Genomic DNA, 10,332 nt, shown 5'->3' with positions numbered 1-10,332 from the left:
TTGTAAGAATTTCCCTTAAAGTAAGATGAGCGCTCATTGCTTAGAAATCACAGTCAGAAGTTGGGTAAATCCCTTGTGGTCAAATGATTTCAGAAAAAAATAATATAAATCTGTCCAAGTTTTATTTTACGGCAAAGAGTTTCATATTTTCTGTGATATGTGGGAGTATTTATATATATATATATATATATTTTTTTAAAGATTTATTTATTTATTTGACAGTTGGGGATCACAAGTAGGCAGAGAGGCAGGCAGAGAGAGAGAGGAGGAAGCAGGTTCCCCGCTGAGCAGAGAGCCCGATGTGGGACTCCATCCCAGGACCTGGGGACCATGACCTGAGCCAAACACAGAGGCTTAACCCACTGAGCCATCCAGGCGCCCCTATTTTTATATTTTTGATAGAAGATAGGGAGTGAAGGTACAAAGACAAAGCCTTGGAAGAAGGTCTTTTTTTTTTATTTTAATTGTTTTCTCTCTTTTTTTTTTAAGATATATATTTTTTTTATTTGACAGACAGAGATCACAAGTAGACAGAAGGCAGGCAGAGAGAGGGGAGAGGCAGGCGTCCCACTGAGCAAGAAGCCCAATGCAGGCTCCATCCCAGGACGCTGAGATCATGACCTGAGCCAAAGGCAGAGGCTTAACCCACTGAGCCACCCAGGCACCCCTGCCTTGCCAGCCCCGTGTCTAACTTTTTGAGAACTGCCTAGCTGTTTTTCAGAGTGGCTGCACCATTTCACATTCCCACGAGCAATGGGTGAGGGGAACAGCTCCAGAAAGTGGGATGTCAGCAAAGGCTCAGAGTCTCGCATCTCGGCTCAGCACTAATAGCAAGAGGAGGCTGCGGCAACCTCACTGCAACTTCCATGATGGCCAGGCACAGTAAATACATGGTTCCACTCCATCCTCAACCCCCTGAGCCCATTTATAGATGAGTAAACTGAGGGATAGAGAAAAGTAACTTCTAAGGTCCTATGGCTAAAAATGATAATGATAATATTTGATATTATCATTTTATATATAATGATAATGAATGTCATATGTGGTGATAAAATATCATTTATGTATTTATAAAATGTATATTCTGTATTTATTTATGAAGGTCTCGCTTATACAGTATTGTTTCCTGGGTGCTAAAGCAGGCACTTGCCAAACACTTACCATGCCGGGGCTCACCTACCCCTTAGTCATCTCACAAGGCAGGTGCTTTGTCATTCTCTGCTGTAGTCCAGCTCTCTAACTGGGCCTGGCACATGGTGGGTACTCAATCAATATTTGTTGAGTGAGTGAATGGAGCTGAAGGTCAGCTGCCAAGGTGGCCAGGGAGCTGCGGGCAGCTTGATATGTACAAGTCATTTTAAAAGCCCAGGAAACATTGACCTTCCACTGGTCCAATTAAAAAAAAAAAAAAAAAAAGAATTGTGGTTGGTGTGGGCGGGGATGAGTAGAAAAAAATGGACACTCTTCATTTTTTAAAAAGATTTTTATTTATTTATTTGACAGAGAGAGAGAGAGAGAGAAAGAGATCACAAGTAGGCAGAGAGGCAGGCAGAGAGAGAGGGGGAAAGCAGGCTCCCTGCTGAGCAGAGAGCCCGATGCGGGGCTTGATCCCAGGACCCTGAGATCATGACCTGAGCTGAAGGCAGAGGCTTAACCCACTGAGCCACCCAAACACCCCGACACTCTTCATGTTTTTGGCAAGAATATAAATTAATACAAAATTTCTTGGGGACAAAATTTGAAAAGTGTATATCCTTTGATCAACAAATTTACCTGGAGAAATTTAATGTGAAAAATATACTTGGGCAAAAGTGCAAAGACAGGTTGTGTAGATGAGTAAAAAGTGCTTAGAATTATAGATGACTTAAAAGCATCATGGTCCATCCATATTACCGTAGTGCATAGTAAGTGCAGCTAACAGAAACTGGTTGGCAACTGTATGCCAGGTAATAAGTCACTTGGTCATCATGACAACCCTTGAGGTAGACGCTATGATCATTGCCCTCCTATAGCTGAGCAATCAGGTGAAGAAAAATCAAGGTCACACAGCCAGTGACTAGGGGAGAAGGAATTTAGACAGAGGTCATCTCATTCCCAAGTTTGTGATATTTAGTCCAGGTACACATGATGATGACCTTGACTTAAGTTCATTCACGTGAACTGTCTGCAATCAATTGTTACGTGGAAAAGGGAGATTAAAAAATATCAGGAGCGGTGTCTGGGTGGCTTAGCCAGTTAAGTGTCTACCTTTGGTTTTGGGATCAAGTCCCACATCTGGCTTCCTGAGTAGCAGGGAATCTGCTTCTCCTTCTCCTTCTGCTGCTCCCTCTGCTTGTAGTCTCTCTTTCTCTGCCAAATAAATAAACAAAATCTTTAAAAAATATACCAGGTACAGGGCGCCTGAGTGGCATGGTCAGATAAGCATCAGATTGTGGATTTCGGCTCAGGTCATGATCTCATGGGTGGTGGGATCAAGTCCCGTGTTGGATTTCACGGTCAGCAGGGAGTCTACTTAAAGATTCTCTCCCTCTGATCCTCCCCCCAAAATAAATAAATAAATCTTTTAAAAAATATATCAGGAATGAGCACCTCTCCATGGTGAGATAATGGCAAATATCTTTTTTACTTTCTTCTCTTTGTGTGTTTTATTTTTTTACATGTAAATATTAATAATCATCAAAGATTATGAAGCTTTTTATATTTTGGTGGGGGGAGAATAGAAAAAAAAGAAAATCTGGAGGATGAGGGAAAGGGCTCAAGGATGGAAGCTTCCAAGGTCCCCTTGATGACTGACAAGGCTGCTGGTCTCTGTTGAGACCAGCCTCTGACCTCCCGCAGCCAGACCAGCTGCCATCCTTCTCCGCTTGGAGAAGAAACAAAGCTGTTGAACCTTTTTTTTTTTTTTTTTTTTAAAGATTTTATTTATTTATTTGACAGAAGCAGTAGAGGCAGGAAGAGAGAGAGGAGGAAGCAGGCTCCCTGCTGAGCAGAGAGCCCGATGTGGGACTCGATCCCCGGACCCTGAGATCATGACCTGAGTCGAAGGCAGCGGCTTTAACCCACTGAGCCACCCAGGCGCCCCCAAAGCTGTTGAATCCTGAGGGCCAGAGATGGAGAGGCAGAGGCAAACCAGCTTCCCCTACTGGTCTCTTACTCCTGGACTCCACAGAAAGGTTACTCCCTACCTGGAATCCCCATACAGCTGCTAATCTTAGCACTCATTTTCCAGATGAGGAAACTGAAGCTTCTGGAGGTGTCCTCACCACTCTGTCCAAGGTCATTTCTGCAACAGGAAGACAGGATGCAGACCCTGGTCCTAGTGACTGGCAGTCAAGTCCCTGAGTTTTCATTTCAATATTTATTTGAAGGAGAAGTCTGTGTTTTCTGCTCTACTGCACTGCTGACAAACTTCTATAAAACTATAGCAAAGATTCTCTTCCTTAAAAAAAAAAAAAAAAAAAAAAAAGGTTGGAGGGGAATGTCTTAGGCTTGGGTGTCTTGATTTGTATCTTATGTGCAGACGTTTGGCCCTTGAATGTGGTCAAAAAAACAATGCAGGCAGGCTGATCACATCCATCATATATAAAGACTTGTAAACCTCCAAGTGTGCAAGGGATTCTCAAGCTTAGCAATAGACTAGCCCAAAACTGCATTTGAGTAGAGCTGACCACATTCTTTAAATCCTGGTTCTGCTCCTTTCTTGCTCATTACCCATCGCTGTGTAATAAGACATCTCCAATCTCAGTGACTTAATCCAAAAATGTATTATTATCTCTCAGTGTTCTGTGGTTGACTGGGCTCAGCTGGGTGATATTCACTGAGGGTCTCTCATACATTTGCTATCGGGGGGTGACCGTGACTATGGTTACTGCTGGGTCATTGGGGATGGATGTCCACCATAGCTTCCCCCCATGGCCTAAACCCCAAGGATAATGAGAATGGGAGATGAGGCATTGGCCCCAGGGATTTCAAAAGAGTCTTTGGAGAATGGAAGGCAGATGGACAAGTGATATTTGATATAACAGAGCAAAGGGAACCAGAAGCTAAGTGCCTGCAATGAGGAGAAACTGATGAGAAACTAACCATTTCATTAGAATCTTGGAAGCAATCCTGAGCAAGCCATACTGGCTCAGGAGAGCCATACTCGGGATCTGTAAAATTTCCAGAACATTCTCTCTGTGTGATGCAAATATTATATAATTCTGTGTCATTGTCCACCTCCTTCCCACCAAGGGGGTAAATCTGAGGTCATTCATTTTTCAGACATTTCTTGAGTATTATACTTATGTCATACACTGTTTTGGGTACAGGGAAATAAGGGTCATCAAAAGAGACAAAGGACCAGCCCAAAAAGGACTTACAGTCTATGGGACCTGGGGTGAAGATATTTGTGAAATAATCATCAAAGTAAATACATAATTAGCAGTAGTGAGGAATCATGATAAGCTTAATGAAGAAAAAGTACATGAAGTAGATTTGCGGGCGGAGCTTTGGAGAAGGCTTGAAGATGACAATTGAGCTGAGATGCAGTTTCAGTACCAGTCATGGGGGAGAAGACTGCAGGAGGAAGGGCATAACAGCACGTGCGAAGGCCCTGTAGTTCAGACATAGAGAACCAGGCTGGTGAGAAAGAAGAATAGGTAAGCTGGTGGAGAATCCGCAGGCCCCTGGGAGTGATAGAAACCCAATCCACAGTGACTTAAGAGGGTGGAGGGGAGAAATTTATTGGCTCTCGTAATTGAAAAATTCAGGGAACAACTGACTTCAGATTCAGCCTAAACTCGATGGGGCACGACTATATCCTTCACCCTTTCTTCTTCTATCATCATTTCCTCGGGCGGTTCCCCTCCAGGTATGCTGACAGGTAGCAAGAGAGGAAGCCTCCAGCCGCAGTCCCCAGGAGGCTCGGCGGCCTGTCCTTTGAACGAATCAGCGAGCAGAGATGAGCAGTCCTGATTGGTCAGATCCGTTCATAGAGCAACAGGTGGCACGAAGGCCCTCGGTCGGGTGTGGGGGGGGGGCGCTGGAGGCAGGCAGGTGGGGTTGGACGAGGGTCACAGTGCAGAAGAAGTGAAGAAAACCCAGCAAACGTCCGCTTGGAAAGGATTCAGAATTGTCCCGCGAATGTATCAGTGGGTTCATGGGCTTCTCTCTTTGCGGAAGTATTTATCTCCGTACAGTTGTCAGGCAAAGGAGACGTCTTAAAGGACTCCATTTCATGAAGTATCACCCAATTTATAACTCATAAATTGAGATGCTCGCATTCCCCAATTGTAAAATAAGAGGCTGGTCGCTTCCATCTAGCTGCCCAACCTTCGATGAATGATTTCATGCCTTATGCTTGTGAAAAACCCAAAGCGATGCTGGAGAGGGAGTGCGGTATACCGGTTGGCTTAGTGCAATCTAGTGCCAGGCCTCCTGGATTGCAATTCTTGTCCACTTAGTCATTTGTCGAGTCATTCAGCGTCTGTGTTTCAGTTCCCGCAGCTGTGAAAATGCTCACTTCATTCTCTTTGTGAGAATCACATAAATTACCGTCGATATATGGTAAGCGCTTGAGAGGACTTGGTCTAACACATGGTAAGTGCTACATACGTGAGGACTTGGTCTAACACATGGTAAATGCTACATACGTGGTCGCTATTATTAGGTTATATATATAAAATAAAGGGTAAACACTTAAATTATAAGGAATTCGGTCAATGGATACCAAAAACACCAATTCCTTTATAATAAAAGAAGAAAGGAAATAATTACAGTAACAATGGAGCATTTACCATTTGCTAGGAGCTGAGCTAAAAAGCTCTGCAGGCGCTAACTCTTTTAATCCTCACAGTGAGGATTAAATCACAATTTCACAATCCCTGAGATGGATGCTACTATCATTTCCATTTCTCAGATGAGTAAGTCGAGGCTCGGAGAGGCAGAGTGACTTTGCCCAAGGTTACAGGGCAGGAAAGCCTGGAACCCAGACATCTGTAATTCCACACCCACCTGGGCTAGCGCGTACAAGGGGCCCAGTAAGGCTCAGTCCCGCCCATCTCCCCGCCTCTTGTGCCGGCCTGGCCCCACCCCTCCAGCTCTGCTCTTCTGACGCGCTCCTCCCCTCTGGTTGGCCACGCCCACGGCCCCAAGCCAGGTGCCGCCGCAATCCCGGCTCTCGGCCCCGCCCTCTGCCCCGCCCACAGGCCTCGCAGTCGCCGTGGACGCTGTTCTTGCGCATGGAGTCGCCATTTTGGTCCTAGAGAAGCCGCCTGGAGAGCCGGCGCTTTCTTCCTTCGGCAGCCGAGGCTGCGGCGGGGCCGGGGCTGGGGTCGGGGCCAGGTAGGCGGGCGGGAGCCAGCCACGAGTGGCGGTGCGGACCGGCGGGCTCCGGCAGTGCGGGGCGCAGGTGCAAGGGGCGGGGAGCCCCGCGGCGCCGGCTGGCGGATGGGTCGCGCGGTCCTGGGGCGGCGGCTGGGGGGATACAGCGGGGCGACCCCGGCCTCGCGCCCGCCGCCGCCCCTTCCTCCCTCCCTCCTCTCCCGTCCGGGGTCCGCGGGGCTCGGGCCCGGCGCGCGGCCCCCGGGGTTACCCCGCTCCAGGCGCCGTTGGGAGTCGAGCCCTAATTATGGGACCTGCGGCCGGGCGGCTCGGAAACAAGCCTCCAACCCGACCATCTCCGGCCCCTAATTTGAGACGGGCCCTGATGTTAAGTTGATTGGCTTACTTGTCGCGAACATTTCTGTTCCCTATAGCCGGTTTTTCTCCCCCCGACCCCCCGAACTCACCCAGGAGGGAAGATCTTGATGTAATTTTTAGATATTATTTTACTGTAAAATGTTTTCCCCCTGTATATTACATTGATGATAAGGATTTTTTTCACTCTTTATCTTGATACTGGCGCAGTTTGGGTTGCTTAGCTTTTACAAAGAATAAGGAAATGAGGAATGGGGATTTGGGGCATGAGGAAGTGTGATTTTTAATGTTTGAGAGATTTAAATGCACAAATAAAAATAATTCAGCCACATTATTGAACTCCACTAAATCATACCCTTCTTCCTGTCCGTATTCCTATCCTGACCCGGTCTATACCATTATCACCCGGTTTTGATCAGAGGAGATAAAATTCTCCTACTCGCTTACCATAAAGACTTCTGCATAGTCCTGGAGACTTTTTTATTATGTTGAGTATATATTCAGAATTTTACTTAATTACCCCATTACGGATCCTTTCTACATGTCCATTTTTGCTCTTAAAAAAGTCTTTCAGTGACCATCATGGAGCATATATGGCCCTTTCTTCCCCTTGGTATAAATTCCCAAAAGGGGAAATACTGAATCAAAGTTCTGTTTTGTGGTCTTTAACACTCGATGTAACTTGTTTCCCAAGCAAGACATATTTACTGTAGACATTTTTCAAAATCTGGATGTTTGTCTGATCCCGCTCACTGTAACGCTGACTTCGGCTGGGGGAGTCCAGTCATTTTCTGTGCTGTTGAGAAATGAGCTGTGCACACAACTGTCTGTGCTCCCAAGTCAGACTGAAACTGAGCTCATGTCTGCTGCTTAGAGGCCATGTAGACCTGAGCACATTTCTTCATCTCAAAGCCTCATTTCCCCATGTGTAAAATGGGTCCTCGTCTGGTGCCTGCTTTATTGAGTTGTCCTGGGAATTCAGAGCACTCAGAAAGTGATGTTGGCTGTAAGAAAACGTGCTGATGGAGAGATGGGCCAAGTGCCTGGGAGCACAGAGGCATAGAGGATTAATTCAGCTTAGGTTTTGCCCTACTAATTCTCTTCATCACTGGTATAAAAAGAAATTTTTTTTTTTTTTTTTTTTAGTGAGGGACATCACTAATAAACATAATCATTCTTTGCACTTTACAATGCCTTCTAGTTCCATTTGTTAAGCCTTGCAACTCGACCAGATCAGGCTTTACTCAACAAATGTTTATTGTTTGACAAGTGTCATGGAGCTTCTTTGATGTGCCTGGTCCTTGGCTCTGGCATACAGGAGAGAACATAAGGGTGAGAAAAAAATCTAAGAGAAAAAAAATCTCTGCTGTCTGGACCTTATTTTTAAGCTGATTTTACCGAGCATCTGTCTCTGTTGTCAGAAAGGGAGAGGCATAGGCCTGGCGAGGCCAAGGGACCTCCCCAAGGACTAGTAGCTACTGACTGTGGAAGACAGACCCAAGACCACACTCCTCCTCCAGCATATTTAGATAGGAGGTGTTTGTACAGTGGGTGCACTTTGGAGGGAAAGCTGGAGGGAAAGTGTCACACTCTAATGCGAGCCTTCCTCATCCGAGATCCGGAGAAGTGGTTTTGAAATGACAGCTGGCAATATGCAAAGCAAGTGGTCTTTCCCTGTGAATTCATTCATGAACCTAACAGGTTGTCAAGTCTCATTCAAAGACGAGCAGGATTTGCTTTTTGAAAGGTGTCGGAATTCTCTAAGGGTGTGTTTTCATACATGTTATAAATAATTCTCACACATCCTAGAGTAAATTTAGGATAAATGTAGAAGCAACTATAGTTTACGAAGCTTTGTGCTGATCAGCCACCTGCCAGCCCCATCCTGGTGATGTTTCTGAGGATAATCTAAAACTCACTTTTCTGGAAGCTTGGTAAAGAGCACAGCTTGCATTTCCAGTAGGGAAAAGCAGAACCAAAACTAGCAACAGCCCTTAGGTTTGAATATCTTGTGGAATGAATGGTCACAGAACATGACTATCAATATTCATATCCAAATGGACTCCCCTACCAGTGCCATTTCTGATGGCAGTCTCAGGTTGGGTTTCAGTTCTAGAAACCCGGTATCTGAAGATGGGGACTTCAGAGGCCACAGTCAGTGGTGAAGGGCATTTAAACTGTGACCAGTAAGGACAGGCTCCAGGAAGTAACCTGGAGTAGAGAATATGCAGAGTTAAGAGAGCCTTCTAGAGACAGGTTGAACACTGACCTGCGACAAAGGGATTTGATGTTTCTTGTAAATTACCAAGGGAAGGACAAGGACCAGTGGGTGGTGACCGCAGGGAGAGGAAGTTAGCATGTTCTAAGGAAGAATTTGGAATGGATGGGACCTGAGGATGTGGGCATAGTCTCTGAAGCTCTTCAAGTGGCTGGAGTGGTTTCTTGGTGGGAGTCCTGTAGATGGCCGATTAGAGCTCTTTCTTCCCTCAGATGCTTTCATTCTGAGTGTTCCAAGCCCTCTCAGGAATGCTGTGGACTTTAAGAAGCTTCTTATTTAATGTTTGGGGGATGAAAAAAGATGGCCACCGCATGTGTATTACTGTACTCATTCAGGAGAAAACCAAAATATTAACAGTTGATTCCTACGTAGCTTCCATTTACCAAGCAGATCCTCAATGTGGGACAGTTTGTTAAGTGCCGTACCAAGTTAATTTTACAGTGACCCTGTAAGGGCCGTATTCGTGTATCGTGGGGAGGAGGGAACAGAGGTGAAGAGAGATTAATTTATGCAAGGCCTCCCAGGGAGCCAAATAGGAGCCAAGATGCAAACAAGAGCTTGACTCCAAAGCCTGTATTTATAACTACAGGAAAACAAGTTTTCTCTGTCAGACCTGTACCCTGTGTTCCTAAACACAGACGTATAGTGGTTGAGAGACAGTGTTGGAAGATACTTAAGATCTCTTCCAACTTGGAATATTGAGGATGTTCTTTCTTTCCTGTAGACGAGCCACTCTGTCCTACACTACGCCATAAAGCAGGGGTCAGCTGACTTTCTGTAAAGGACCAGTTAAGCAGCATTTTCAGCTTGATGGCCAGCAGTCAACTCCATCATTGAATCCATGGACAGACAGTTGGTAGGCAGTGAGCGTCGCCATGTTCCAATACAGTTTTACGAACAGAAATAGCATTTGGAGGGACTTGGTTTGGCGTGTGGGCTGTAGTCAGCTGATCCCTGCTCCTGGTCCCTGAGCCACACCTTCCGTGGAAGTTACCACTAGCTCTCCTTGGTCTCCTTAGGGCTTTGGCCATCTGTGCCTGTGTTTCTGTTTGTAATTCACAGGATGTAGGTAAATTTCACTGCCCTGCTCCCCATTTCCCACTGCAGCATGCCGGATAAGAAGCACTCTGTGGGGAAATGTGCTTTCCTGGCCTGCTGGTGTGTCCATACCTGTAAATTGCACCAGCCCCAGGCCCCAGTGGTCTTCTTCTCAAAGTTAACTGCAGAGAGACACCCATGTGCACTAGGAGGCCTGTTTAGGATGGTGACCCACTAAAGGCGGCATCTCCAGTACCATGGAGTATTAGCAGCAGTTAAAAAGGACCCAATGGGCATATATTTTATAACCCTGGGCTGTCAAAATACATCGTTTGAAA

General features: G+C 45.9%; 1 protein-coding gene across 3 annotated transcripts in view; it reads left to right on the top strand.

Annotated features, from left to right (window-relative positions):
• Positions 1-6,168: 6,168 nt before the first annotated feature.
• PRPSAP2 (phosphoribosyl pyrophosphate synthetase associated protein 2) overlaps positions 6,169-10,332 on the top strand; it is a 49,120-nt gene continuing 44,956 nt past the window's right edge. Inside the window, exons 1-2 of one of the 3 annotated variants that reach the window (XM_059148239.1) lie at positions 6,177-6,324; positions 9,681-9,812. The gene's annotated coding sequence lies outside the window, so the exon portion shown is untranslated. Of the gene's footprint in view, positions 6,325-9,680; positions 9,813-10,332 lie in introns of all 3 variants that reach the window. The other 2 variants (XM_059148240.1, XM_059148238.1) reach the window with 2 other exon arrangements.

The sequence above is a fragment of the Mustela lutreola genome, chromosome 15 (assembly GCF_030435805.1).
Source record: "Mustela lutreola isolate mMusLut2 chromosome 15, mMusLut2.pri, whole genome shotgun sequence".
Classification (NCBI taxonomy): domain Eukaryota; kingdom Metazoa; phylum Chordata; class Mammalia; order Carnivora; family Mustelidae; genus Mustela; species Mustela lutreola.
This window is presented reverse-complemented; position numbering and strand designations above follow the sequence as displayed.